Source organism: Bombus pyrosoma, linkage group LG6, assembly GCF_014825855.1.
Source record: "Bombus pyrosoma isolate SC7728 linkage group LG6, ASM1482585v1, whole genome shotgun sequence".
Lineage (NCBI taxonomy): Eukaryota > Metazoa > Arthropoda > Insecta > Hymenoptera > Apidae > Bombus > Bombus pyrosoma.
Window position 1 is genome coordinate 17,574,369 of NC_057775.1, and position 27,414 is coordinate 17,601,782.

General features: G+C 41.2%; 1 protein-coding gene across 1 annotated transcript in view; it reads left to right on the forward strand.

Moving 5' to 3' along the window:
* Positions 1-27,414, forward strand: part of LOC122568183 (RNA-binding protein MEX3B) — a 66,658-nt gene that overhangs the window by 29,521 nt on the left and 9,723 nt on the right. The gene's annotated exons all lie outside the window — the stretch shown is intronic.

Sequence of the window (27,414 nt, forward strand, 5' to 3'; positions counted from 1 at the left end):
AAAAAGAATAAAAAGATCCAAGTTCCTGGGTTCAGTCTCGTCGTTCGAAATCCGCTCCGAAGCTACTGGCGACTTTAAATCATTTGTAGGAACACAATAGTCGAGGAAATCCGATAATCTCGAATTATTGGTATCGTATTGTCGATATACCAACGGGATTTCCTCGTGCAATTGTTTACCTGCCCGGTATTTAGGGTCATACGGCTTACCAGTATTTATCGTTATCTCCTCTGAAACCAGATTTAATAACGGGGAATCAATTTGGAAATTGGTTGGAATAACGTCGCTTTTGTGGACACATATGCGTCACAGAGATTAACAGGATCGTGCGTTTGATTTGTACAAGGGTAATTTTGTGCTCGATGAAACAACTGATTAGAATATTTTCAATGTTCGATATTTTTCTTTAGAGAACTAACTGAACTAACTATAGTTCCATTATCTTTATTAAGTGCAAATTAATTCAGTCTCGTTAGAATTACTTAGTTTCATTTCTATATCCAAATACTTGTCTGCCTTGTGGAAGTTTCAAAAACTTGCTACCCGTGTCTACATAATTTCGGACCCAATTAGCAGAGATCTTTTGATTATTAAATCTATATTGCATCAGCCATAAATAAATCATTTAATTCCCTTTAAAATTCCACCGAATTAAATTATACGCCTATATAATACACCGTTTGCCTAATACAACATACTTATATAATACTTATATTTATACACAAGAATGAGAATTTCCAAGTTCCCCTACAATTTACACAAGTTTGCTTTTAGAACGATGTATCGTGTAAAGTTCCTCGTCTGAAACAAAATCTTCTACACTTCCTCGTAATGCAACATGTAACTTGAAGAATGTTTTTGAAACTAGCGTTTCCTTAACAGGTCAAAAGTTCTCTTCGAGTTATACAACAGCCTATCACGGTCACATGAATTTTCCGTGGTTCACTCTCGCTTTCGGCCAGTTGCCGTGGTTCGACAAAAGGCAGCAAACTTTCGATGTCTCGAAGAAGTTCCCATGGAAACGTGCACGAGGACACGCTCGTAATATTCGCTAATCTTTCCTGGAGCCGCTGGCACGAGCATGCACCGGCCGAATATCGATCGATCGTGCGTTCGTTCGAAGGGTAAGAGGAAAAAAGAAAGGAGAGAGGGTGGAGAAGACTGATGACTGTGGAAAGCCCCGACCCTCGTTGTAGAAAATGTCGAGGCTGCCGCACTCGCACGAAATCGTGCACTCGAAAGCCCCTTCGCGAATCTGACGTCGAACGGGCCGATTGTCGTTCGAAGTGAAATAAATGGTGGAAAATTCCGGAGTGATCGATACGTAATATCCCCTTGGTCTTATGAAATTGGTTTACGCGAACTTAGATATATTAACTGTAGAAGAAAATGATCGATGACGTAAGATTAATTTTTTGAAATTTTATTGAAGTCGTACCATTAATTTTTCTATACGGTTTGTACCGTGAGAGAAAATATTCTATTTACTCGTAGATATAACATCGAATTATATGCGAGTTTCATGCGTTTGTCAGATATCAAAGCAATGTGAATTATCAAACTCGTTAAAGCGGTCAGGTGTCAGAATTTTTAACGTTGCAGTTATTAAAATCATACAGGTACACGTCCTTGATAAATTTTATTGTATTTCACTGATATAAAAACGATATTATTTATACCAGTATTAACTATAATCTTTAGCTATAATCATCTATGATCTTCACAAATATAACATATCTGATATTTCAACAAACCCCTTGCCTTTCAACGAAGCCAAGAATGGTATATTCCGTAACAGTCTGTATGATATTAATTTTTACCATCAACCAGCAAATATTTTCAATGCACATAAACAAGAATCGCGAACAAGTGACTTGTACAACCAACTAACTTGTACTAAATTCAATTTGCCAAAGCTACTCTGACTGACGCAGCACGATTATAACGTATGTATGTATAATCAGCAAAAGATAACGATTCTCGTTATCGAGGAGTATCTTCGTTCACTAAATGAAAGCGTTTCTGCTGACTATCGTGGATCGCCATTCGTCCACGTGGTGCTGTACACGTCATCCATCTATATATGTATCAAGTGTCATGGAGCATTATCAATCAAAATTTCGAAAAATAGCCGAAGAAAAATTAAGAACCGCTAGTTGAACGACGATAGATGGTCAACTACTTCTGATTCGACGTTTGCTCTGGATGGGTTGGCTGCACGACCGTCCGCGAAGTTGCTCTCCCTCGTCTCGTGTAATGGATCGAGTGAATGGAAAGAACAATGAAAACACTACGTCACGCGGCTTATCGTACGCGAGAGACATACTCGCGGCCGTGCGAACAGCCGTGCGCGATTTCACGGCGCGACCGTTGCGCCCTGTACAAACAATCGTCAATTAATTATTGACCGTGAGCCGACGCCCCGGGAACGTTAATCATCGAGACGCAATTACGACACGCGCGTGTATCACTTCCAGTTGCAATTTGACTGTCTCTGTTACGTTATTCTCATCATTATCACGTAAATTGCCAATTCCGAATTCTTTCATTTTCTATCAAATTAAATGTTAATATCGCATCAGATGGTATGGCTATTAACTGTGCGTATTTATTTATTTATTTATTTATTGTGTACGGTAAAGGCTATTGGGATATATAAATTTACGTACTTTAAAATATTCTTACAGAATTTATATGCAAATATCGCTGTGTTATTTTGTTAATTAATACCATTTGCTCTGGTAGATTCTGGATGTTTTGTATTTATATGTTGTGAAACGTGTTGCAATTAAATGATTATACTGTACATTGTAACATTTTTATGACGCGGCTGGTTCCTTTGATGGCAGACGGGAATGAGATATTTTGAAATTCATTGTATCATTCGTTGTATAAAATATGAGATACGTTGTTCTTTTTTTTTTTCTTTTTATGTAGTTGATCGATTTCGTCTTTTTTTTTTTTTTGGCAGAGTTTCTGGACAATTTCCGTTGATTGGAAAGTTTAAGTGGTATAGGCTGAGACTATGCCTGTATATTCTATATTCTGTGTAACTATATTCGTAAGCTTCATTATAATTATAATCGTGAGTGACGCACAAAGAGGGAATGTTCTCGTGTATTTTGCTACGTGTGTTTTCATTGCGGTTAGATTATGGAGTACTATAGTATACATATGTATATTGTTTTTTTATGACGCATAAGGTAACTGTTGCGGATGTTCGTTTTACGCCAAGTCTGCAGCTTTTCCTATTTGAGTTGTTCGTGTTGAAAATACACGTATTGAAATGAAGATAGTGTAACGCGAGGAACGATCAGATAAGCTTTATTATCCGATGCAGTTATTAAAATTTATTTATGAAACATTGAAAACTCGTATATTTAATATCTGATGTTAAAAATACAATATTTCATCTCATAAATTATTCGTTTGGAATTCTTCGTTATTTAAAAGGGATAATGGGCTATCTTAAAATAAAATACCTGTACCGTTATATTACAGTGATAATTCATATTTAAACATTGCATCAACACAAATGTAACGTACAAATCAAAAAATCTGAGAGATCAGATTCTATCGGACATCTATAGAAATTGAATCATCCCTAAACCAAAATAACCAGAATCACATCAGCCAACGTCCTTGCCCTCCCTTGTAAAACACGTTCCATCGGTAAATTTTCTCAAGAAAAAATTCCATCTGGTTCTCATGAACCGATTCGCATTTTTTTCATTTATGTATATCGATCGACGATTCCCCTGCAGGCGAGAGCCTCTTCTCTATCTGGGTTAGACCGACGAGCCGGATTCTCTCTTAGCTGTTTGATGCAACGAGCACGAAAAACCGTCGTGTCTGAACATATTGTATAATAATCGTGATGTATAGTCACCGGATGATTCACTGTTAGGTCAATACCTTGGACTGGAAACACCGGTCGGCGATGTTTCACGAGGGCCATTTCTGCGAGTGATCGATAAGCCACGCGTGTCTCGAGTGTGCGTGTTCCACGATCCCTCGTCAGTTGACGACAACGAGGGTTGGGCCGTTGGAACGCTACAACCCCGTTTGGTACACACGAATTAATTTTTCTAACGTTCGTTGTTTCTGGAAACGAGCTCCTTCGCTTCAGGTAGCCCTCTCCTGCCGTCTGGTATTTCAACTCGTATTTTGATAATGACAAATCATCAGACGTTTAGCTTCTTTTTTTATTTAAACCCCTATCCAATGGAAAGTAGATTACTGCTCCCACGAGTATTGAATATTTTATTTCATAGTGATAAAGTAGGGACGTATGAATACTGTATGATGACCAGTCTACGGATATTTATGTAGAATCAGGCAGATATATTTATACAAAGCAGAACATTGTTTCGTTTACTAAATACTATTTCGAATACTTTATATAGTCTTGCATATATTTTACGTATAGTCCGTGCATTTTTCCACCTTTAAATTTGCCACAGATGCGTAAAAATCCTACACTTAAAAAGTAAAGTCGTTCATACATAAGTAGAAATATAGTTTGATAGAATAATAACACACAGATATAATATCGAAAATAACGAAGACGATGTACGTTAAGATTGCCGCAGCCTTCAGTGACTCGAGGTTCTATTGGAAATTTGCCTTGTATCTTTGACATGGAAATTCGCTCTTATCTCTCATTTGTCCCCTATTTATTGTCTCTATTTAGAACTTGAATAAGATAGGATTCTGTGAAGCTCGAAATCGTTACCGCTAATTTCATTGCTGATAGATGTAACTATACAACCTTATCACGACTGGATTTATCGCGCCCCTCTTGTGTAACGAGAAACGTGTAAGTGCGAATAAGAAATAGTAGCAAAATAGTTATCATTCTGACAATAGCGAGATGGTTCCTTGGTCAGGCATTTTCTCGCCGTTCTGATAAGAAATATTCACCGAACGTATTTCGATCATATCTCGTTTACAGACGCCAGACATCGACGCGTTATTATTTTATTCATAGCTGGAAATCTTCGTTAATTACGTACAGCATCCATTGTACGCGTTAAGTCAATTACGAAAGTTGATTAAACTCTTCTCCCACTGCTCGCCCATAGAAAATCAAAGAAATAAAAAAAAAAGAATCAAAGGAAACCCATCGCTATTTCCAATTACATTCAGGCAACAGGAATAAAAATTGGGAGAATGTTCCGAGCTTTGAACCTTTGATTTTTAGGGGGAAAATCAGGATGAAAACAGGCGTGGGATCGATTCGACGGTTGCAATAAAAGCGAATGACGTGGATTGGGGCGTTCTGCATAGTCGTGCAATTTATTGAAAAGGCTGAGAGGACAGGAATCGCCGGAGGATCGCTTTATCCGCGAGAAAGAATCTCTCTCCTGTTTCATTCGTCGATGGCGAGGCGTGCAGGGGAGCTAATATAACGCTCGGAATCGAGCTCGGGGCAGACTCAGGGAGCGCGTGTTGTCCGCTCCTTAGAGATTTCCCCGTGGCGCGGTTTGTTCGCGCATCGATCCGCCGCGGGAAAACGAGTTTCTACCAGTCTGTCGTTTCTCAAGCCACGAACCTCGCTTCTCCCCACTGAGCTTTCCGGATGAGTCACGATGATAGTGTTCGGAAAAAAGAAGGGACGCCGACACGGCGTCGAGGAAAGCAGCCTTCCTCGAATCGTTTCTACGCCGCGCGCGCGCGCTTAGGCGTTTCTTGTCTCTTCGTCTTCGTCATACTCGGCCTCCCTATACTTTCTAAGTATCAGCGTGCACGCGTACACCGATAACAGCGTCCTGGACGTGTTCCGCGGGACATCCTAATGGCAACGTTCGGCCAAGGCTAACGCACTGGAGAACGAGCCGCGTCAGGTGGATAAGCGATAAGCCGGTGAATTTTAGAGGAATTCTGTTTGACTTGAGCAAACGACGCGTGAAACGAACGAACACGCTCTTACGGAATAAGATGCTTCATTCTCCGGGAATTTTGTTCGCCGCTCTTTCCTTACTTCCTCCGCTATTTCTATGTTGGTAGTTTTATGTGTTTGTTGGCATCTAGGGGACGTTGTGGAACCCGTTACATTGGGTGAATAGATTATAAAAGGTTGAAGATAATCTCTTTTCTGCGAATTTAGAGTTTTGCAAACTTTCATTATGGTATCGCGAATTTATGCAATTATATATAACGTGTTATTTGAAGACCATTAACAAACAATAGCACAGGATACGTGAAATTTTTAACTAATTATCTTGATGCATATCTATATTAATATTTACGTTACATTCGCTATGAACGTATCTATGCATCTCTTTTATATCTGTATCTGTATTTCCATTTATTTACTTCAGACCTATGTAAGTCAACAGCTTACCGTTTTCGAATAATACGAACTACGTAGTACGTAATAAATAATTAAACAATTTTTTAAATATCTATTTCTAGAAACAATTGGTATCCGTTGAGAATTAGAAAGAAACAAATACGGCCAGCCATATATCCAGGAATATACGTCACATCTTTACATCTTGCAAACGTATTCTCGGCGAAACAATTTCCTTTATTAGAAAAAGAGCGGCCCGCGAGAACAGGCCGGGTTTACAGTTTTTTTAAACGCGGAATCGAGTTTTACGGGTGACCCACATTTCAGTAGGTTTTTATGGAGGAAAGTAAAAGGTACGGTTTATTTAGATGAACCTTTCACCTCGCGGTGCTTTGGCATTTTAAGCTTCGCCCCGGTTTTTTTCTATCCTTCCTTTTTTCCGCCCCTTTTCCCTTTTCACCTTAGCGGTGTACTCGATGAATGGGATCTGCACCGTATATTTAAGACACGTCCTCGACCAACGTAAACGGACGCGCTCATCGCAAACGTTTCATCGAAACTCACAGCGTGGAACGTAGAACAGCGCGTGGTTCGACGTGGAATTCGTCTCACCCACGCGACAACTTTCTACGTTGCTCGCCGTATTTTCCCCAATTACTTGTAAGAACGCTATCGCACGCCGGACGCGTTTGACAATCGCGCGGGTCAATGATACGCTCGTTTTGCGGTCTTTAAAACTAAATTCGGATCAATGTTTGGCTGTTTTTTGAAAATCTTCTTTTCTCAGGGCACGACGGTTTCGTCGTAAAATTGTTGGGATACATTTTAGATCAAGCGAGGATTTAAATACGTAAAAATTTCATAGGTGTTTTATACGTGTATTTAAAAAATGATACGATTCGAACAAGTTGTCGAAATTGAAAAATAATTTCTAAGCTTGCGATAAAGTTATTCGCTGAAAACATAATATTGGCGAAAGAATCGACGCCGTTTTCAGAAAACAATGGACGAATATTACTTTTTTAATTTATCATTCTTACGCTTTGAAATAGATACGTCCTTGAAGATCTTCGTTGTCTTCTATCGCAGGACTGAATTATTTTCAGTTGTGGTATTTCCGAAATACGTGTGCCATATGTAACATTACAGAATATGTAATATTACATAACTTAACAGAATTGGATGTCGTTTATCCGGTGAGAAATTTTGTCTCTCTTTTATTATGAACAACAGAAACGTTGTTCAGTTAATTGACAACATATTATAACGTACTAAATATGTAGGTGTATATGAGTACGTTAGGTTGTGTAGTTGTACATGAAAGATCAAGCAGCAGAAAAATAAACTGCAGAAAAATGGCTGTATAAAAAATAAGTTGAAATAGTATACAACCAGAGCTATGTTTTCAAGAAATGGAATTTATCGAGTTAACATGGAAAATGTTTAGGTTAAAAGGATGTAAAAACTGAAACACAAATTTGTCGGGAAGTTCCGACAGAGACTGTGCAGCATGTGTTTCTCATAAAATGAAGAATAGTCGTCGAGCATTCCAACTAGACGTCCATTTAAAGTCATGTTTTATAGTAATTGAGTACTAGCATAGCAGCTAGAGTGTTTCGAGATTTGTTTATGTCTTCTGTAACTATGCAGCCCGTTTCAACCGAAAAATAACGACCTTAAATCATGTACCGTATGCGTGACTACCGACTTAGCGTTGAACATGCTCTAGAATTAACAATGTCTATCCATACATACATCATTTATAATTATTCGAGCAATACGTATTTTCTAAGTATTTTACTTTACCGTAAAAGCTAAATAAGGGTTGTTTATTGGAACAATGAATATCGTTTCCATGGTCTTTAGCTTTTATGGATTATTAGTTAGAGATTGTGCGCATATTAAATTTAAATTATTCGTGCAGAGTTCGTAGATTCTTGGTCGTTCATTTTACATTATTTATATTATATTATATTTTATATTATTAAATTATTCTTGTAAATTTTATATTACATTACAACGTAATTTGAGCTTCTCAGGGAAAAGAATTGCAAATTGATCAACTAACTTCACTCTTCGCAAATTTCTCAAGTCTGTTTACGTAAATACCGTAGAATTTCTGAAAGAAAACTTCCGTAAGTTGATTAGTCGGAAGCGAATAGTCGGCAATTGCAAGCGTTAAAAAAACATTCGCACAACTTGCTTTCAAATTTATAGAGTTGATCGGCATAATCTGTGTGCAATTTATTTATCGACACACTTAATAACCGCTTAAGTTACCGTGAACTTCACTTCGCAGTCAATCAGCTAAACGAATAATTATCTAGTAATTTCACGCGAAATTGACACTCGATGATTTGCGTCTCGCAATAAACCCATAAGTTCCTAGCGTACAACTCCGAGATATCTAATGCCAGTCGTTCGAAACAAATAACAGCCTGTGTCATAAAATAGCACGTACTCGTCACGCTTCGAGCTCCTATCAGCGGATCGATCGAGAGATCGTTGCTCGATCGTTGTCTTGCATCGACGTCCGTGACGCCAGGCTGGAATCGAGAGCGCACCAGGCTCTTGGGAAGAGAAGCGAAAAAAGAAAAAAAGAAAAAAGAGGCGAAGCACGCTTAAGACGAAAAGTTATTTGGAGCGCGAGGAATTGACGCGTTCTGCTCGGTAACGACGTTCCAGTTTTCGTAACGAGGGCCGGCATGTAAAGCACACTGTGCACCGTTTCCAGTGAAAATCTTCATTATCGTGGCCGTAAACTTCGACAGCAGGTGCAGACCCGGTCGATTTCGTTCGATTCTCGACTTTCGAAGCCGAGCAACAGCCCGCAAGTATCCGTCTTCTTGCTTGTACACACTCGGCCAGTTCAAACGTTCATTTTAAGCATCGTTCAGAAGATTACTCGAGCTACCTTTAAATTCAGTAATTTCAATTCGAGACACTCGAATTCGGTAATTTGAATCTAGGACACTTGATTTTACCTTCAAGTTCGTGTTCACAGTTGAATCGAGCCATTTAATTCAAGTAGATATCATCTAATGGAGGCTGAATATCTAAAACGACGTGTATACCGGAAGTCTAGTTGACTTGGGGAATCAATATCAGTAAGCAGGAAATAACATTGGTGATATATATATATATATATATATATATATATATATATATATATATATATACTACGATACGTTGATATCTAGTAGTAGTATCTGTAGATAGCATTGTTATCTAGTTCTAATCTTTGTTTCTTTTAAAGCAAGAAAAGAAGAATTCTCAATCTTATTTGAAAGGATATTTGAACTCAACTAAGATAACAGGCTCTGAATTATGAGATAAATGTTCCGAATTATTTAAATTCGAGGATTAGAATCAGCTAATTTGATTAATTAATACACTGGATGGATAGAATATATATATGGAAATATAAATTTAGAATATAAATTGATATAATTAAAGAATGTACAGGCTTGTTTTACCCTCCAGATATAATATTATAACAAGTATCCTCCATTTTGAATATTTTCTACATTTTTGCATATTATGTAAAATACGCTCTGTACAAGTTTTACACATTTGCATTCCCCATAAATACATAGATAAATATCCACAGCCTAGTAATGTGAATGACCGTAGAAACTCGAAAGAGTATTTTAAGTCAAGTAAATAATATGTCTGTACTGATAAAATTTCAAGTTGTTTCAACTAATACGAACGAGGTTACGCGTAGTCGTTTTTTGTCGCTATATATCGATCTGATCTCAACACTATTTTGAGTATTTAGTTTCATTCCTTTTAATGTATAAAATATGTACGCTCTTCGTTAAAAAAAATTTAATTTAATGGAAATATATCAATACGTACAAACACACGAAGAATAATCACGAAGATATACAACTGCATCGAAATTCTAAAGAGTCTCAGAATTTTACTCATTCTGTATAAATCAGTCACGATAAAACGTCGAATGTGAAACGGCCCGCAAAAACTTAACATTTAACATTCATCAACCAGTTCACATAAACCTGAATGAACAACGAACGTTATCTGCGTCGTTAACGCTGACCGACGACGTGACCGTAGTATGTCAGTATGGCTTACGATTTCCCATTGTAAATTCACTCAAGACCCACGAACTTCGTACCACTGGGTCTGTGTTCCTTCATTTTCTCCCTTCTACTCGTCCTGTTCGTTTCGCGTTCCCTCCTCATCACTTCTACTCTTCGTGTCTTCTCCTCTTCATTATATGCCACTGATAACCGCTATCATGCGCACCTTATTCTACGCCGTCTTATACCGAGTGGTCTTTCAAGTAATAAGTCGCATGGCGCGAACGAAACACGGCCTTGTCGATCTCCGTCCTTCCTTGCTTCAATTTTTTTTTTGGTTGGGATAAAAATAAAAGAAAAAAAGGGAAAAAAGCGTTTCGTGTTACATAATTATACCCATGACCTTATTCCGCAGATAAAGAGCAAACTGCTACCTGGCGAAGATCGAAATCTCGTTTACGTGGGTTACTGTTTCCTTTTAGTCACAGAGCAGGTTTCGAAATATCCTGCTATTGAATTTGGAATATATCTTGACACATTGATAGTCTGATTGAGGGATCCGGACGAAACATTTGATACAAATGGCTGTGAAAAAATTGTGAAAGTCGAATTTTCGTAGAATGTCCCTATGCTTCTAATAATTTCACGTTAGAGTTACCGACTATTAAACTATAATATGACACTTGTATTAAAGAAATGGGAATGGAGGCTTTGTGAAAAAATACATAATGTAACGAGAAAAACTAGCTTCTATTTATATATTTTAGGAAGAATTATTAGTCTCCAATAATGCACCGAAGCTGCAAAATTTCTCTGAACAATTACGAATTCGCCATTCTCGCCACTGTGCTAGTTCTGGTGTTAAATTAAAATACGTTACACAGTATCGTTTGTAATAAAAAAAAAATTACGTCTGCACTAATTTTATACCACCGAGCCTCTTCATCAACAGCTTCGCTTAAATCTTTGATGCACAAACGCTTCTGAAACATTTGCGATTCTCTTGGCGTGACAAATAATATCAATTTGACACGGACGATTAAATCGTTCCGATGTGTAGTCGTAGCTGATTACCGATTCCGCGGCGTACTTACAGCTTAGGGGTGCTTTCCAAGTAAAATAAGACGCGTATCTTGTTCTACATCATTGGGTCACGAGCATCGTCGTCGAATTCCAAGAATCGGATTTCCGAAGCGTGATTTTTGCAAGATCGCTAGCGAAGTAGGCGAATTCAATAGCGATCCGGATCTTCGATCGCAGAAATCTCGTGGCTAACGCGTGCGTTTGCGGCTTTCGTAATCATTGCACGGTGTATGCATTATTTATATGCTGAATTTCACGATAGAGGCTGTCCTTTCGAAAGATGTTAGACTCGTGCAACGCACAGACTCCATAAGTTTCTCAGGAAACTTCTTCGACTTCTGTGACTTTTTGCCCAAGTATTTCATCATAAAAATGTGCTGGAAAATGTGTTCGCCTCTTTCGACACATATACTTTATATATCATGAAAATTCATTGATTTTATAATTTTACGTACAGACAAATAGGAGTTGAGAATTTAAATAAATGAATTGAATCTGCTGTGATGCCATTAATCAGGGAGTAATTAAAATTTCATTTCAGTAAACGGAGTTCCATTGTAGTCTTATTTAATTGCTTTTCTTATTGTTTTACTGTTTCCTGAATTCGTTTTACAATCTTACAGTTGTTAGTCTTTAATTGACACATACCCTATAGTAAATCATTGTTAGTGTATTTCTATTAACGTTGAATATATATATTTCAGAGCAGCAATTATTAGAAATTTTCGTTCATCGATCATATACGTCTATCGCATATGTTACTAATGTACGTAATTATCGCCACTTACTAATGATGTATGTAACGATTTACGTGAACCTATCAGCAAGAACTAGTTTCATTAGTCGTTCCATTAACACTACTATTCCAATTACACAGCTGATCGGAAGTATCTCGATTAAGCTATTTAACATTATCCTAGAGGATTCGATCATTGATAATTAACTACATTTATCATTAATCGATATCTAATCCTATGGAATTTTTCTCACGAATCTGCGTTAATAACAGAGATTTCTAGCATCGATCGAAAACTTCAAATACTCTAAGGGAATTTCAATACTTCTGTAAGACACATAACTACGTACATATTTCATACTTGCAGTATGGGGTAGCATATGGAAAAATGTTGCAAAGACACATTATCGATGGTGTTGCCCAGTTTGTAAAAGAGCAAGAGGCAAAACTCGACGCGACGCTAACGAGAGGATAAAAATGCAGCAACGAATTCGCCGTTAGTTACCGAACGACCCTCGTATTTTACTGTCCACCCTTCATCGATACAAATTATCTTTGGCGCATACCCTCCCCCAGATTTATTAGCGCAATGTTTCGACGGCATAAATAACGAGCGCAGCAGCGGCTGAGAGAGACGCGAAAGTAATTAGTTATACCCATCGGTGGTTAAAGGGTCGAAACAGGAAATGCTAGTCGCGCGCGCGAGCCCTAACATCACAACTCAGAGGCGCCCCCCGGCTTGGATTTTTTCACACGATTATTTATGCGCCGAGTCGACTCGACTAACAGAGTCGGCTTACAAGAGTCGAGCCGAGAGACAAGACAAGAGTCGCGCTGAGTCAACCGTGTCGTGACGAACAACGTCTACCCGGTTTGTGCGTTTCTTCTTCTCTTCGTCATCTCCGTTTTCACACGTGCCCTCGCCAGACGCGACTGGTCGATTGTCCCTCGTGTAGCGAATGGAAGGAATGTCGCGGTACGAGGCTTCACGAGACTCACTTTCAACGTCGACGCTCTGCAGGGCAACTCTCGATCCACGTGAACCACACAGAAAGCGCCCATCCGATTCGAACGAGACAAAGAAGATGCATATTTTTTGACTGAAATTCGAAATACATATTTGCGGTGGATCGCGGCTCGCAGTCGTTGTTACCTGGCTTTCAACGCGAAGCAAATGACAGAGGCGAGGTTCCAGAATGCATACGAACATTGTAGTAAATTACAGGCGTCCTGTCACGGAGAATCGTCAGCACGCCGATTCGCAGGGATTTCGTTGCTAAGAATGGAGGCCTCCCGCGTCTCCGGAGATCTTGTGGAAATTAATTTTCGCTGGGTCGAGTATTTTTGCCAGCGGCGGAGGGAAAGTTGAGCCACGTTTATACAGCGAGTAACTTTTGTTCGTGTCCTATAAATTTCTATATACCGTTGCATAGGCGTGTCTGGCGTGGTAGGTCATTCTATACGGCGTGTACACAGTGTACACGTTATAACGCATTGACCGGTATAACGTCAGCACGGTGTAAAAGTTTATGCGAGTTTCGTTTACGATGAACCGAGTAATCGAAACGGGAATTCATAGGGGGGCAGATACGTTGGCGGGCGTCAGCCGCTGGTGGTAGCCTTGCAAAACCAGCGATTAATCCGTCGTTGGCGGAATAACCGCGACGCTTAAATTCTCGCGGTACATTTTGTCGTGGTTCAACGTAAACTTAGCGTATACAAATTACGCGGAGCTCCTCACGGTTTTTGCGCCTGCTCGCCTCTCAGGAAATCGCGTGCGTACGTTTTACGTGCGCCGTATACCGCCTGGACTTCCCTTCGTTCAGGTTACGCGCAGTTTCTCTAGCCGAAGCATGCGATCAGAGAACGCATCTAAAGTTCTCGATGCCTCTTCGCTCCTGCTCGTGAGTAATTTCTGCTTTGAAAGAGCCAGGTAACTCGACGAGCGAGAACGTGCCCGTTTTCTTGCTTCGTGGTTAAACTGCGCTCGCGCTCACGCGTACGATCCGTGGAATTGTCATGGCCGATCGTGGTCGATTTATATCCGTAATTTCTATGTTTGTCGATCGCGTATAAGTCGCGCGCGCTTTTTGCCGACGACGTATACACGCGGCGCGCATATTAACGCGTTGCCTGAACGCATTCGCCCTGTTACGTGCGCGCTCCCGCGCTTCTTGTACGCTACAAATGCCGCTTGACTTCGGTGAACAGGGAAACTAGTCCATCAAATGTTGGTTACTATCGTCTCGGTGGATCATTTGTCGAAAGTTGCGTCGATGGTCAGATGATAGGAAATCGATTATTGGAAAATTAAACCGCGAATGTTTATGCGTTTATAAGAAATTTAAAGGTGCAAAAATTTGCTGAGTGCATGTATTGCGAAAACACATATGTTATCGTATTTATTTATTTCAGCCTGATGGCTCAGAAATTGGATTTGGTTTTGCATGGTTTACAACTATAAAAGAAAATTAAAACCAACGTACAGATAACCACAGTAGCGCAAAATTATATCAATTTATTACTTTACCATTATGTAAATATTCTGCCCATCACACTTTATTTATTCCTACATTTACTTCTACATTTTTTCCATCATTCATTGCTTATCTATGTTTCTTTATTTGTATTTTATTTCCCAATAATTACGCTTTTCTCCGTCCTTGTCTTCTGCTTCTACTCCTCTCTCTTTGTTTTATATAGAAAACTATATAAAGTAATTAAAGTAAAGTGTACATTATGATATCTACTAGGTAAAAGGAACTTCCCGTTAGGTTTCATCTTTTTAATCATTTTGAATAAAGATACTGTTCCCCTGTAAAGATGTAGAAAATAAGTACGTGGTATCTTCGTAAGTTACTAGGAGTCAGGTGCAAATTTCAGTTATTTTGAAAACAATCTTAAATTTATTTAAAGGTAGTGCCTTGAATCAAGCAGACATTAACATTCAGTGAATCATTCGTTTCTAGATGTTACTCAGCATTGTTAAAATGCACACTTTATTACTTAGATTCATGGAAGATTGACACAATAATGCGTGCATTATGAAAGCCATCTATGGAGCCTGCTGAAATAATTTGAAAGTCATCCATTCAGATTACTTTGCGACTCGATGTCAATCAGGTATCCAATATCTTAAAAGCTCTAACGTGTTATGTAAGTTAGATATTCAGTATAATATACTAGCTATTCTGCGTTAAATATACATTGATCCATGACGTTCTTACTGCTTACTCCTTCCTGACAGCATACTCGATTGAAAAGGTACCCTTTTGATTGTCTTTATGTAAACACAGGAACATTATGCCTTTAGAATCATTACTCTTTACCGTATATTTTCATAAGCGTTCTCGCACACAATATTTCCAACAAAAGTTCAATCATTCATCTATTCAGTAGGTTTAGCACTCTTATTGGCAAATATTATTCAGATCACGTATTCTCCATCAATCTTTATAGAAATACTCGTTCATTTCCCAAAGTATCAGACTCCCTGATGCTTCCCCTTTCCCAGGAGGTTGAATGTCTCTTCAGCGAACCCTATATGTACTCATCATCCCAGACTTGGCGCACAAAAATTACTCAAAATAGGATCCAGCAACAATGCAAGGAACAAAACAAAATAATAGTAAAATGCGTCGCATAGAAATTACTGAGGATAGGTTCCAGTAACAAAACAAGGAAAAAGCAGAATGGTAGAATGCGTCGCATAGAAGATATTACCCTAGATTTAGATACATAAATATTGCAAAACACGGGGAAAAAAAACAAAGTAATAGAACGTGTCACGTAGAAAATATTCACCGCTGTAAATTCAAATGCGTAAAAACTTCTCAGAAGAAACGAAATAGTAGAACGCGCCACGTAGAAAAGGCGTCTTATTTCGAGTTTTCGATGAGAACCTCGCGTCCCAGCGTCGAATTTCATCGACTTTTCGAGGTTTCCGAACCTTGAGACAGCCCCAACGAAATAGGGGAACGTTGTCAGGTCGATGGGAATGAGATATCGCATAAAACCCCGAGACGAAGTGGAAGGACGAGGAAACTCCGGGAAATAGGGCGAAGAACAAAGGAGGAGAAAAAGGATCGCGTGGGGTTGGCTAACGTTTAAGCCGGAGGAGCGGGTAACTGGTCGTGTCTCGTGCCATTTTATTTGCTCCCTCGGGAACGAATCTCATCTGTAGAGAGAAAATGGCGCAAGAGAGAGAGAGAGGAGAGACCAGTCTTTGATCGATACACGTTCGAACCACAGTTCTCACCCCCCTCCCCCCTCGACGTGGTTTTTTTGCATTCGAAGTGGCCTACAGCTGGAGGCACAGCTGATGGGGCATACCCCTGGCTCGAGGGGTCGCGCACTTTTCCTACCCTTCTTCCAGGTCAGGGGACAGTTTCGTTGACGTTCGGTTGTAATCGATTTATCCCCGGCTTTGTCGTCCTAGCTTAACGTTCTACATGCTGCACGGAAAATATTGCTGGAACACATATGTAACGACAAACAAAGAGTTGCTCTGCACCATTTCATGCTATTGTCGACTTTTGGGACCTTCGATGACGGAAGAAAGACGGAATATTCTCCGAAAATGAAAAATACTAGTTTGTTATTTTGAAAAAAGAAAAAAATAAAAAGAAATTCACGTTATATTTCAAGAGGACTGGTCGAGCAACTATCGAAAGTAGCTAAATCATTCAAACACGAGACGCGTGTACTTGCCGGCCAATAAATACTTGTCGACAAGGTAAACATACGTATACAATGCTAGGCGCCTGGTTTCATATTTCAATGAAAAGGTTTACAAGACAATCCACTCAACGAGCAGCGCCGTCTCGATCGTCCCTCCACCTCGAAACAAAAGTATCGAACCGCTTCTATGTATTTGCTGGGTTTATGTTTATATTCTTGACGAACGACGAAAGGCTCGCTGTTATTCCTAAGAGAGGAATACGTTTGCACGTATTGTGGCAAAAGCGTGGAAGAGAAAATCTAATATGGCCGATGGGCGCTATGGTGTGCTACCTGTTTTCTGACAGAGAGAAGACAGTGGGAGAGGGAGAAACAGAGATGGAGAAGCACATGTCTCCGGTCGTCCGGTCGGCAAAGGTTTGAGGTAGGTCGATCGACGAATGACTCACCCTTCGGTTTCTCTCGAGAACGATCGGGAGAGCCACTCGTTGGGCGGAGTGGCTTCCACGGTGGGCAGCACGTCCCATTATATCCGCCGTGGCTCATTAATATCGTGACATCCAATATCGTGTAATTATAACTGAACCATGCTGTCCGCATAAGTCCCGTGGAGAATACGGCCCCCCCCCCCATGAACCACAATAATGAATCATCGGCCACGAGTTAAGCGTGGCTCGTTATTTTGCAACTTTCTTCCATATTGGTTTCAACTTTAACTGCGTCCAGCGTAAGATAATTGGCCGCCGGCGGTGGTATATCGTAGTCGAGAAAACTGATCTGACCGTGAATGGAGGACAGGAGACAACCGTGTCCCGTAAACTTCGCGATATTCGAGACACGATTTAAGTGGTTTGCTATCGTTCCTTCGTTCGATATATATCGTTGCTCTTTGGTGGCGATGAAAATCGATATTTACCAAGGAGCGGGATGACGATTGCGAAGACGACGTCTTCCGTTTCGATGAACGGATAAGATACATTAAATGGTAATCGGAACCTATTTCGACGAGTAGGAGGTGTGCTCGAGGTTGAGAAATCGATAGAATCTAAATTCCTACTTCTTGGACGGTAATATAACGACAGATAAAAGGAGAAAATAAGGGGCAGAGATAATAGCTCGATTCCCCTAAGTACTTTTTACTGGAACGTTGTTTCCATATCGTCTTTGCACGAGCACCCGTGCGCATCCGCGAGTAAGTACCGCGTCCTTCGTTGCAGCGTGACCAAGCTGGCCATTTCCTCCGCGCCCTTTCCGACGACACGTAACATGTTCCCGCGGTAGAAAATCAACGGTCTTTCGTAATCTGATTTTTCTATCGCCAGACCAGGAGACGGCGCACAATGTGTATCCTTTCTTATGTGTGAGTACGTATATTGTAGTGTGTATGTGTCTAGAACGTTCTCTATGGAACACGAAACACACACTGGTACAGTCGTATCGGGCCGGATAGCGGACGTATCGGATAGAGAAAGAGAGAGTGAGAAAGAGCGAGAGGGGTCGACGAGATAGGCATAGCGTGCGCGGTTGGAAAGAAAGGGAGAAGAAAGAAAGGCTGGTCACGGGACAGACAGAGAAAGATAGGAGAAGAAAGAGTAGGAGGAGAATGAACGCAGTTGGGCGGCCGTGTCAGTGGAGTTCAATCTTAATATAGTGTGACCCCCACTGCCATTCGAGACACTGTCGGATGCAACTGCAGTTGCAGCGGCTGCGTGAGGGAAAGGGGAAAAAGACGCGGTGCCCGACAGACGAAGAAAGAAGGAAACATTGGCAGAAGGAGACATTGGTGGTGGGAGGGTAGAAGAGAGAACGCGAGAAAGAGAGGCCACAGTGAACGGGTGCGTGCATTGCACCTTATCCCCCTGTCCGGCGAGTGTGCCTCGCTCGGTTATTTCAGAGACATCGGCCCCGAGAGAGTCGCGAGCGAGACGCGTATATATATATACACATACATGTATCTATCTATATGTACACGTGGATACCGTTTGTATGTATATATATGTAGATGCATCTACAGAGATCGTGTATAGACGCGACCGTGCACACGCGCGAGAAAGAGAGCTACGCATAACGAAACGATGCGTGCACACGCACGGGATTGTTCAGACGAGTGTCATCGATCTATTTCAAGAAGAGGCTGGAATTTCTGGCCTTCGAAAGGGGTCAGAGGGGGTGATGAAGGGAAACGTGTATGTAAAGAGGGAAGTCGAGAAAGGAAGAGAGGGGAAAGGGAAATAGAAGCAAGAATGTACATAAGTACGCACCTGCGCAATGCATCCGTTCAACTCGGTGGTCGGCGCACGAATGACCACTCGTTTGTACATTCGTACCTAAACTCAGCCAGCTATGCTCACGTTCAAAGGACGTCTACGATTGGCGCTGAGTCCGACCAATCAGTGACTAGTTTTCCTGGAAGCTAGTGGATATCACCATGACCGTGCGTCGGACGTGGTGCACGTTGATCACGTTGTGGCTACTTGTTCCACGAGTTTGAAATTTTTCTACTTCAATTGCACTTACGTATAATCAAATCTCTTTAGTAACTAATTCATTAAGCTATTCTACGATAGCACAGTCTATTTAGAGTTCGTATTTTTCTACGAACTCCGTGATTAATGTTCCATAAAAAGGAGAAAGATTGAAGTAAATAAATGGGAGCCAGCCATGCGATCGACGTGCCGTTGCTCGTTTTTAGCCTAGTCTCCGGCACGAACAACCAACACTCGTGACTCGCGAGTTTATCGGCGTTATTGGAGTTTCCTCGGATGTTCCAGCGACTTGGCCAGCATGTCGGGAGGAAGGGGGAAACCGAGAGGCGACGTGACGAGGAAGGGACGATATGGCGCGGAAAGGGAGGAGAGAATAAAGTGGTTGAGGATCGGGCGAGGTAGTGGGGCGAGCGGTGGTACTCGGCCGTTGCATTGTGGGGGTGTTGGCCTTCAACTTGACGGCGCAGTTTCACTGACCTGCCTGAGAAACTCGTGATATCCACGCGGCTCGTGCCCCACGAGCAGACGTACCGACGCACGAATGTCCAGAGACGCCAAAGGGTACCGCTACTTTAAGGGCCCACGGTCCTAAATAAACTTACCACGCCATGTAGTGACCGGAGCGCCTTGTATCTGAACATCGTTTCACATTCGTTTTGTGTAATAAACGTGGCAAAGGTAGTTTTTTCTAGTCGTTGGAATGCGTATTTTCCGGTTTGGGACCGGGTCGTTGATACTTATGTCGAACAGGTTTGGAAAATTATTGGATGTCTTATTTACGGTTCATAAATAGCGTATTTAAAATAACGCTATTTACCAATGACTGTACGAAAGTATCAGGTAGAATATTTTATATGGTATTGTTAAACGTTCTTAGGTATCGGAAATTTGACAACAGGACTCTTGAGATTTATTACCTACATAACCGTGACTTTTTCGAGTTTATGCGTTTCAACAATATATTTAGAGAGGAAAACAAAACGAGAGGTTTTAGGATATTGAAACAACCATAGTTATATTAAGGATATCTCTTATAATTATAGTAACTATGAGTGGACTAAATTAGCAGGTTTAATCAATTATACAAAAATACAATGAGAAGAGACTTAGGAACTTAGAAAGAGATATTTTACAGTCACGGTTGAGATTGATGTTAGATTTAAAATGGCATCAGCAATACTTTCGTTCGCTGACATTCATGGCTGGCTAAATCAGTAAAACGAGAGGTAAACGAACGATTCCGATCCTTAGCGGTCTTTTTCGGGTCGACTATATCGATACCGCCCACGGTCGTCGGCCAGTCGTCGAGGAAACGACGAGTATCTCTCAGGCAAGGCATTTGGTGGCTGTAATTAAAGCAAAAGACCAGCTGATGGCCCTCCGAGTTTCTGACCCTCTTACACGACCTTTTTCCCTCCTCCTTCCTACGCTTGAAAATGTACTACCTTGTGCGTTTCTAAGAAGTATGGTAGCTACAGAATTTTTGTGTCTCAACCTTCAAAGAAGTGTCCTTTTTTGGAACCTTATACTCGGAACATCGTTAGTAGCCTCATACGTAGGAATTTGAGCGAAATGCGACGGATGGAGGGAACGTACAAAGCGGAGAATGTCAGGAACAGCTTCGCGAACGATCGGAATTTTGATATCGATCAATCGTAGACGCGTAATCGATGCTCTATATAATGGCTGGTGGAAACGTGGTCGGATCAAAGTAACGAGCTTGGCAAGTTCAGCGTGTAGATATCGCAAATCTGTCGATAACGCCGACCAATGTGTGCGAACGGTACACTATGACCGCTAGTTTCTAAGACGCGTATATAATCCAGCTGCCGGCTATAGAAGCGTGTAACTATTGATCCAGCGGCCTCTGGAAAGAGAGCCGCTGCTACTAGCGGCTGCTGCAGATTTCAGCAACGTCATTCGAGGGAGAGTGACGTATCGTGGGAATAGAAGGTCCAAACTGCACTCCCGAGAGGGCTTTGCTCGGTATTGTACTCGACCGGAGAACAGACCACGTGCTTCACGTGCATCGGCTACGTGAATGGCACCTTGAATGAATAAGAAAGAAATCAACGGAATAACGAATCTTGTTTTGCGACATCACAACGAGATGCCGTAGACATACAGCCGAAGTGACGTCGATCTTTATTACGATTTTTATGCGGATTATATACATACATTTTCTAGAACGATCGGTTCTCGATCCTTTCAACCAAATCAACGTTGCGTTACTGCTATAGTAGCATCATGGCGAACGTGTAACCAGATCCACTAAATCATTCGTACGATCGGAAAGTTTCAGGTCGTAGCGTGTATCCGGACGATCGTCGGTTCGAATCACGAGCATAATTCATCTCGAGACCGAAGTCGAACATTCTGCCGAACCTATTACACCCTTTTCGTCCCTTACGATTTCGCGGTGCGTGCAAAAAGATGCGAAAGAAAAAGGAGAAGAAGAATTCGACGACGAAGAAAGGACGAAGGATCGGGTCGAGCTGCTCGGGTCCCGGTCGATCCTCTCTTTCGTCCCTTCTGGTCCCTTCGATAGAGGCAGACAAAGGCAAAAGGCGCCTTGCGTTCTCTTCGATGCAGTCTCTTTCACTCCTCTTTCTCTTCCACTCACTTTTCTCTTCGTCTCACCTCACCTTGGCCGCGGCCCTTCAACTGTCTGCGACCCACGCCCCACCTTCTCTTCCTCCATCCGAACTACCACTACTACAACCATCGGTACCACCATCGAGTTAGCAGCCACCTTCTTCGACCACGAGGAGCAACCTTCTACTTCTTCGTCGTCGTCGTCGTAGTCGACGATATTGCCTTCTTCTTTAACAGCGTGTCTTCGTTCGTCCTCTTTTCTGCCTCTTCTTTCTTCTCATTTCTCATTTCCTCCCGGCTGTTCTTCGGATGCATGTGCTCGTGAATGCCATTCCTATCGGTGTGCTTATACCGATCCTCGTCCACCTGCCTTCTCAGAGTTATTTAGCCAACCGAACCGCCCTAATTCGCTGTAGGCGAATTTCCGGAACGAGGGAGAAGCTTGGATAAACGGAAACTCGACGGCCTATCCGTCGTTCATGTGCCGTTTCGCAATGAAAAACGATCATCGATCGCGGTTACCTCTAACTCCAACCGTCAGTTTATGATTTTCGTTCCTATTTCTTTTTAGAAGCGTTAAGCTTGTATACCATCAATAAACCGCGGATTTCGATTATATTTTTATGAATACAGCTAAAAAAATTGGAACCTAAATAGGAATTTGCTTCACTTACAAAATATTATTGCCTAGTTTCGATACTTTATGTATCTCTGAATGTTATATTTATATCTTATCTATATATGTGTCTTATAAATATGTCTATATTTATCTGCATTGTGTGAACTTGCTCACGTTCAAATTTCCTATAAATGCATGGAAGTACAAAGTCTAGTCAGGAGTTACCCTTCAAACTTTGTAGCTAACTGTAAAGATTATCGAGCCGAAATTGCAGAGATTTAATGTCGAAGAATCTCGAGTGTATTTGCGAGAGTTATATGTGTTGCTTATGCAATGGTAGTTAAGGGATTTCTAGTTTAACGAAGGTCGACTATTTTTAGAGGTATTTATACGAAGCTTTCATTTCTCCATGTCATGCTTGTAAATCGCAAAATTTATAGTGTCTGTAAACGATTTGAATTGTGCCAGGGGAGTTGAATATTGAAGTTTCATGTGCATAGTAGATAATGAATTTTACAAGAAGCTAATAGCGAAAATGAAAAATATGAAAATGCGTGGATGTATGCTTGGACTCGATCGCATTATGCATTTAGTTGAACTTTATAATGCGCCGTTCCGAGACATGTTATTAACTCACTGGGACGAGCGTTCCTCTTTGACATTCCTGAATCCGTATACATTATTCAGTAGTTGGACAAATTATATTGCCTAGCTTATGGTCAATTAACGGTAACCGATAGGTTTATTACGCGATTCGCTGTCGTGTTTTATAGCATCTTGCGGTTTGATGCGTTCGAACACGTGCACGGTTTAAATCTATTATTAGTAATTGAATTTCAATTAACGAAAACGTACAATTTTGGAACTTCGTGAAAAGTTTAAAATGACGGGGAGTATTTAATATCAGATTGGAATAGAGAATTTATTAATACTAAAATTACTATTAATGAGAAAATTAAGAAGAAGCGAAATACAATGGCGATGATTTAAAAAATTATTCAAATCTGTCGAATTAAATCTCCATAAATATCCTCATAAACTACATTTTATTATATATATATATATTTAATTAAAATTTTTTATTTCTTAAATTCACATAGACATAGCTGTATACATATATATATTATCCGCAAAGCATAGTCTATTTAATTAACAGTCTTATAATGGCGAACGAAACAAATTCTTCGTTCAATCAAAATCCTATCAAGCGTTATTTTTATAAGTCTGATGAGGCACCGATACAGAACGGTTCTCCGCAGACCAGTCAGCCCTCTAATTTTTATTCCCCTCGATTTCTACGTCTTTCTTCTCGTCTACCCTACGGCCGGCCGGAGGCATCTCGCCGTTGTATCCTTGGGCAAATTTATGCCTCTTCAGATTACGGATAATAATGGTTACCCTTGTGCCGTGGCCAGCTCGTCTTAACAATTTGCCAGCTAGAATTACGACCGACTTTCCCCCGCAGCGTTTTATCGCTACTACACGTTCTGGCCAGTGCACCTAGTCATTGGCATGCGATATCGCACGATTCCAACTTCGATTGTGAGAATTTTCATGAAAATTGCCCTCCATATACCTCCCCCCTCTTTTCCACCGTTTTTCAACTCAATAGTCACACGAATGTTATCCGCTGTTCGCCTTTCAGCCTTTCAGAATACGAGTTCTCGATCGTAGAACATTCGTTTAGCTACCAATAGGGGAATTGCATACTTTTGGCAAACGCACTGATCTCAAAATGAAATACGCGCTGGCGACGCTATATCGAATCCTTGAGCGAGAATTTATGGCGTTAACGAGGAAAGTGGGACGAATATATAGTCGGGTAATTTTTGGTCGCGGAAATTTCAGACGAAAGAACCCAATTTTCGTTTGTCAGCTTCTCGTTCTTCAAACGGCAGACTAAATTGGTTTGGTAATGAGACGCGGGCAACGTTGTAATTTCCTCCCATTGGGCGCTACTTTTGCCCGTGTTTCTTCAAGGTCTCTTGAAAGTTCCGCGGCGTGTTAACGCGACGCATCCTTCGCGGTCCCGCGAGTTTATCGAAATCGGACCTGCATGCGCCGGGGAAGGGTTTTAAAGAACCACAAACCTTACAGTGGTGTGTCTCGTATATGGAGATTCAGCGGTTGGGAGAAAAACTGTGAAAGGGGTGGAGGAGCGGGAACGTGGGTAACCGTTGAATGAATATAATCGTCGAAGGTAAACCGGCTGGAAGGAAGAAACGAGACAGGAGAGAAGGTTAGGTACAATGGGTTCCGAAAATAAAGCGTGATCGATGAAACTGAAACAGGATTTACCCTAGCGATTCGAGGACATGCGTGGACGCGTTTCGTCTTACTTTCTTTAAATATTTTTGCGTTTAACCGTCACACACTTTTCATATGGTGATTCAAGACTAGCGCGTGCATGTGCGCAGAATCTAAAATCGTTAGGAAAGAGACGCTTTGGTTAACGAACGTGATCAATTCCTTGGTCGTCTATTATTACGCAGTTTCTACAGTACAATAATAGCGTTATGTCTGCGTGACTAACGACACTCACAGTGAAAATTGCGTTCTTTACCCTGAAACTTCTCATTAAAACGAAACCAAGAATTCCGGTTGTATACTCGTTCCACCTTCTTTGTTAATCTCAATTTCGTTTTCCAACGGAAGAAGGACTTTTTATGTTTCAATCGATTAAACGAGTCATTTGTTAACGGATATCCTCTAGGAATATTGTATTCAAAATGAATAGAAACAAATTAATGCCAGTTAGATCGATTGCAGTCCTTGCAAATATAGGTACGATGTGATTTATTTGTAACATCTACACATAGATAAAAGGAATGATTACACCCGAGAGATTAGGAATCCTAGTAACGAATTAGGATAAGAAAATCTGTAGAATAAAATAATAATTCTTGTGTTTCTAAAATCTAAGGAATTTTGTAAAAAGTCGGTCGAAAACGAACAAAATAAAGCTGAACGTGAACGAAGAAAACATGGTACTTCTCCACGATAAATTTCCCAAATTCAGGAGAATACCGCGGATGAGAGCGACCCTATCTCTGGTTATGGTCGCAATTACGCTCGCGCCCCCGAGACGACCTCGCGTCGCAACTTATGTCCCTTTCCTCTCGCGTTTAAACGCTTCGAACCGCGTCGTGGCGTGCAGTTAAGGCCATATCGATGTCAAGATTGTGCCGCAGCGGCCGTCCCTGAAGAGCCGTGGACGCCCGTGACATTGTCGCGTCGCGCAAGGACTGCGTAGTCAAGCAAGGGAACCGTCTAAACGATCCAAAGAACGTTTTCAGTCACTATTTTCTTTCCCTTTCTGGTACGTTACTCAATGAGCAAAAATGTCGTCCGATTTTGATCGAATAAATGGAGTTGCGTGTCGCTATCTGATGACCCTTTGGCTTTGTGGAAAACTACGATCAATAGTCCGTTTCGTGATATTTATACGTGGCTCGTTCGGTCGATCATTTTGATTGACTTTCTTAGGATAATTATTATATAAGCCTCTTATTTGCTAAATCTCCACAAAACGATAAGTAGGGAAAATCGATGGAATTATATAACATAAGCATCGATCGCTTTGGCACTTCATTATCAGAATGGAAGTTATACGAAAACACATACGATCCACATAGAGAACCATCTTTTTGTCCATATATCTCGCAAGAAATCATTGGAATCTTCAAAAAGATACTGCAGTACATTCACAAAATTTCTATTATGAAAGTTACAAATTTTATTACTCTGTCTAATGTACTAATTCTAGTGCTACGGTATAGGTAATATAGTGTACTATCCCGACAACCTATCCGGATTACATTCGAGCGTATTCGAATTTATGCCGTGTCCAATTTCCACCTGAAAGAATCCAACTTGCCTGTACGATTCAAGTTCAGAAACGTTGCGTGATTTACGATGGCGACCGTTCGATAAACGCAATTAAAATGCTCTCTAATGAACGTGGAATCGTTCGGATGGCGGAGAAACGGATAGGAAGGAGGCAAAGGTATGCGAAGCCGGGGGCGGGGAGCTCCGCGTGTGTCGCGCGTTCGTTGGTGCGCCGAAGGAGAGAGTGAACTGAATGAAAGGGAGGTTGGTGAAAGAGAGAGAAAGGGAGAGGAGGATGCGAAGACCGCGAAGGATAGCCGCGGGAAGGAGAAAGGTTGGACGCTGGGAAGGAGACGGAACGCAGAAGGTGGCCGTGCGCGAAAGAAGGAAAGGGAGAGGAGTGGTTCACCTGCATTGCTAGCATTGCGCCGGCTCAAGGCCAGAGAGTCTGCGAGACCGAGGACCAGACCGGGTCGGGACCTCCTTCCTTCCAGTTTCCTGCACCCTGCCCTCTCTCTGTCTCTCCGCCGTCGTTTTCTTCCTTCTCTCCACATGGCATCCCACCGCTCTTCTACAGCTTCTCCTTTTTCGTACCACGCGCAGATCTCGCTATGCGTCTGTTGTTCCCCGCGTACAGACAATTGCGTCATGACAAAGACTCTGCTCCTCCGACGGAGCACCGACACCGTCAACCACCTTCTGTAGAACTGCGATCAGTCCTGGGCTCGCGAGCTACGTGTACTTGGAAGGATGCAGTTTTTTCGGACTCTCGGTTGATTTGGCAGAGATGGGAGGAAGCGTGGGTCGTGAGGATAATTCGATGACTTGGTTGTGGTACGAGCGAATTAAGATATATGTACTTGGGACGCACGTCTTGGCGAGGTGCAATTCCCTTGCTGATTAATGATTCTTCTGGTCATTTGTTTGATTTATATCGGCGTATAATTGCGTTTTATAGGTGGTTGTAATTTTGTGAATGGAAAGGATTCATCTTAAGGATGGACTCGTAAGAATGACTTGCAGGATATGTAGATAAATCATACATA